The sequence below is a fragment of the Aedes aegypti genome, chromosome 1 (assembly GCF_002204515.2).
Source record: "Aedes aegypti strain LVP_AGWG chromosome 1, AaegL5.0 Primary Assembly, whole genome shotgun sequence".
In the NCBI taxonomy this organism is placed as follows: Eukaryota; Metazoa; Arthropoda; class Insecta; order Diptera; family Culicidae; genus Aedes; species Aedes aegypti.
In genome coordinates, this window is record NC_035107.1 from 117,412,418 (window position 1) to 117,417,049 (window position 4,632).

Below are 4,632 nucleotides of genomic sequence, written 5' to 3' on the forward strand. Positions count from 1 at the left end.
AAAGCACTTGACGTTTAGGAACAATCATTGCTCTAAATTACACGGAATTTCAGCAAGCAGAGAACTACAATCGTATAAGTCATTCGAAGTTGACGAAATCTCGACACGCAGATCCCTCTTAATCGTATTGATTACAATGATGAACGGATTCAACTACTAGTGAGCCTCACTATTTAAAATTCAAATAATTTAGAGGAAAAGCATTTGACATCTAGGAACAATCATTTCTCTAAATTACACTAAATTTCAAATAGCAGAGAGCTAGTAATCGAAATTTGTCTCATAGTTAATCTATTTTTTCTGATATTTTAGATAGATTTGGAACTCATGGTAACTCGCGATCTAAGCTAAATGAAATGAAGGCTAGGATTTTTGTCCAAGCAGGCTCACTCTTGGTAATTCAAGTGATTTGCAGGAAAAGCACTTGACGTTCAGGAACAATCATTGCTGCAAATCAATGTGAATTAGTAAGAGAAGATAACTTTGTTAAAAATCAACAGCCTTCGGATCCCATTAATAGCTTGACGTTAGGAACCAGTATTTCATGAGTTTTGATATCAAAAGGGACACCACATCACGCAACAGCCAGCCTCACTCTTCCAATTTTGCATGATCCCTCGGAACAGCACTTGCCGCATTAGGAACAATCATTGCGAAGGATCAGTTAAAATTCGAAGAGCAGAGAACTGTTTTGCGACCATTCAATCCAGACATCACTTGAATTCGATAGTCTAATCAGGAAACCGAATAAGAGCATTCTGATAGAAGCAGGCTTACTCTTAGAGATTTAAGTGATTTTGCGAAAAAGAATTGCCGTTTAGGATCAATCATTTCCCTAAATCAATGTAAATCTTTAAGAGGAGAGAACTTGTACTAGAATATTGTTCTGTAAACTGAATTTTAGAATATTGCTATTCCTAACAAAAAAAAAACTTTGTTTTTTTTTTCACCCAGTCCGGGATAATTGTTACCTCTGAGATAGGTCCCAATATTAATTTTCTTCTTTTTCTTATGTAAATATTTATTCTTTGTTTATATTTTGTCTTTTTTGTAAATAATTATCCCCTTACTATAAAAGTTGTAAATACTTGTATATAACTATTCCCTTACTATAAAATATGAAATCTGTAAATAAAATTTGAATTCAAATTCCCTCCCATAAAACCCTACATCGTCATTCCTTCCTCCTTGCACTAAAATAACATGGCGCGCATTACCAACTGCGCAAAAACAAACCGCTCCCGGGAAATGTTCCGCGGACATAGATTTTGCAGCATCATGAAATTGCTTAAAAGCCAATGTTGGTGAAGGCAAAAGCCTCTTTTCGGTAACAAAGTTCAAATCGTTAAAACCTTAAGTTGATTTAAAGAAAGTTAATCCTCTTCGCAGGAACAAAGTTTCAAGTGTTGTGCGACGCGAGTGGTCCAAAGTTACAGCCCTCGCGGGGTTTTGACCAGTGATAATTGTGCCGATTAATCAGCCCTGGAACGTACCGACGAAACCGCCTACCACCCCTCAACCGTTCGCGACGAAAGGCCGTTCGCTACCCCTCGCCCGTCAAGAAGCGCGCCCGGTGCCCAGCTCGAGTCGACATTGAATCGGGTCATCACGGAGTGTTCGAACGGCGATTCGTCCGACAAGACCCCCAGCAGTTGGCAACCGGCAAATGATCCGCCATCCGGCGCCAGGTGATGTGCAGTGCAAAAAATCCCAAATAACCCTATTCCCATTTCCCGTAAATTACTAAATAAACTAAACAAATGAATTCGAATTTTATAATCTTTAGAGTGTAATTATTTATTTTGCTACGATTCCCTTATTTTCTTTCTTTTGTTGTGTGAATTAAATTTGGTTGAATTAGTGTGGGAAGTGAGTCCGCCCAGAAGATAACCGATTCTCCCGGATAGACCCTGAGAGGGATTAAATGTAAATAATCATATAAATTTCTTAGTGTTAATATTTTATTTAGTGTAATTTTTATTTGATCTGTTTTCTTAGTTTTTTTAATTGAATTAATTTTAATTGCAAATGTATGAATTAGATATTTATCTTACAACTGGTACTTATAACAATTATAATTTTTGATAATTATCACTATTCGGAAACATTCACCTCCCTAGACTTCAAGTCATGCTCACAAATCTACTTACTTCTAACTTGCAAGGAATAGTGTAGGTGCTAAGATGACCACCTCTCACGCGGGAGACCACATATCAAGTTTGTCGACTCGCCCTTTGTTTTCATTTTTGCAATGTATTTTAGATCGATAAAGCAGCACCGAATCTTTTCAGATATGTTGATAAAGCAGAACAAAATGCTGAGTAAACATTGCAAAATATTGTAAACTCAATAAAATTCACTTTGAGTCAACTAAAATATAGTTAAGTTTTGACGTTTGACGTTTGTAAATTCAATCAAAAATATAGTTGTCAACAACTATATGGTATAGTTATGTTTAACAATATAGTGTCAATTCAACTATATTTTTAGTTATCTCCAAATTAACCTTAAAATATAGTTAAATTGACCGGAAAAATGATTACGAACACTATATTTTGTTCTCCGTGATGGCTTGACTTCCCGAGGAGGAAAGAATAACTCGCAATAACTTATACATACCATATTTTGGTATCATACCACAATGAGGTATTGTTCAGTTATCAATACCTTATTTTGATATTATAATGGTATTTGAAAAAAATGTTTAAAACAATAAAAAATACTTCATTTTGGTATTCGATGAGGACTGCTGGAGGTATTGAACTACTATTGAAAAATTTCACTTTTATATGAAAATCCATCAAGTATTATTGAGGTATTACAATACCTGATCTAGTTATCAGTTTGGTGTTCGTAGAATATGCTTGAGATATTATTTGAGGTATTTTACCTCTTATGCAGGGCTCGTTTATACCTCATTCAGGTTGTAAGTATTGGAAATTAACTGGTATGGAATAACTCAATTTGGTATTCAGTAGTTATTTTCTTCTGCTCGGGTTCTGCTTTGGGAAATTTCCTTTTCCTTGCCGATGGCCTTCTTCATCAGCGGGCACTTAGAAGCGCGTGGATCTTCACATGCGTGATGCCAGACCGCCTAGTCTCCTTAGCGTACTCCAATCCGATGAGTTTGTTCAGCACGTTGTTGACAAGCGTAACGGTCTCACCAAGAGCATTAATATCTTCTTCCAGCCGTTTTATCAGCTTTTCCTTTAGCCCATGACTTTTGTTGAGATGTTCGATTACTTTTCTGGGTTGAAAGTTGAAATTAAGTCACAATTCGTCAAGTCCTTAATAATAAACATATTATTCTATCGACGGATATAAAAGTTCAGTTCATTTTGGATTGTAACACTAGCTTCTGCCCTGCGTAGTCCATATGCAAGATACTTCACATTGATATTATCAATGGGGGTCACATAAAAGCTACAAAGCTCTATATTGCTGTCGTGCTCCAATCACGATAATTGATATAGAACCAAATACATAAATAAAATCATTATTTTAGCTCTTCCAAACAAATTAATACAATGTTGTGATTGATCCTTGAACCATCAAATTATCATTCCATAGAAGTTGAAAAGTGTTGTAAATTCCAAGATTCACGGTACTCAATGTTTAATAATGTCGTATAAATCATCCCACCGTTACAAGATCAAAATCCCTTCCTTCAAACAGAACAAAATTGCCTCCACTTAGTGGTTACATCGACCATGCCTATTCGAAAGCCAATAACCTTCTTCTGTTAAGTAGCAACAGTTTCATACTCTTGGTTGTTATTTGGCCAAAGATGATATGACAGGAAACGGAAAACAATTTCTCTAAATGGCTTCTTCAACCCGAGCACAAACAGGTTGAAGTTTCAATAACGGCCCACACACCCGCTCTGTTCTGTCCTAACCTTCCTAGAGAAAGAGCGGTCTACCACGGTGATGGTCTACAAACGGAGCATATGTGCACAGACAAACAAACGCAACACTGGCAAAATATTGACGACTACTTATTTAACGATCATTTCAAATTTCACAACCAGAGGCGCGTGCATTGCTGTTCTTCGTGTTTGACATTTCACACTACTGCCATCTGCAGGCCTCAACTCTATTAAACATTTTACAGTTCAACAGTCGATTAAATTGGTTAAAAAATCGATCGATTGTTGCACCCACACTAATGGAAGTTTAACACAGCGATCAACTGACTTTTCGCTAGATTAAATCGGGTGACCGAGGAAATCTGATGTTTAGTAGGTCAACTTGCTTGGATTTTACTTAAAATACCAATTAATTCATGTATTTAGTAGGATTGCGTCGGCCCACCCTATTAAATCGGGTGATATTCGGATGATCCCTGTGTAAATCTTCCATAAACGTCGGTGCAACAATTGACCGATTTTTCAACCTATTTAGTCGGCTGTTAAACTGTTAAATGTTTAATGGGGAAGGCAGGTCTCGCTGAACAAAATAGTAGGTATTTCGTGCAAGATGCTCACAAGATTATGACTGAGAATTGACCGATTGATTGTTTAAGAAATTCTGTTTCAATTTTTACGTCTTCTTGTCAGTGATATGTAGTTACACGCTGGCTCGAGATTTACTTACAAGCATAGCCTAGTCCAAAGATTTTTAGAGCCCACAT

At 36.6% G+C, this 4,632-nt stretch overlaps 1 long non-coding RNA gene across 1 annotated transcript; it reads left to right on the forward strand.

The window, feature by feature from the left end:
- The first annotated feature begins 321 nt into the window (after window positions 1–321).
- On the forward strand, window positions 322–1,781 carry LOC110676790. Its single transcript, XR_002500723.1, has 2 exons — window positions 322–1,327; window positions 1,390–1,781. It is a non-coding gene; the product is annotated as an uncharacterized LOC110676790 (long non-coding RNA).
- The last annotated feature ends 2,851 nt before the right edge of the window (window positions 1,782–4,632 follow it).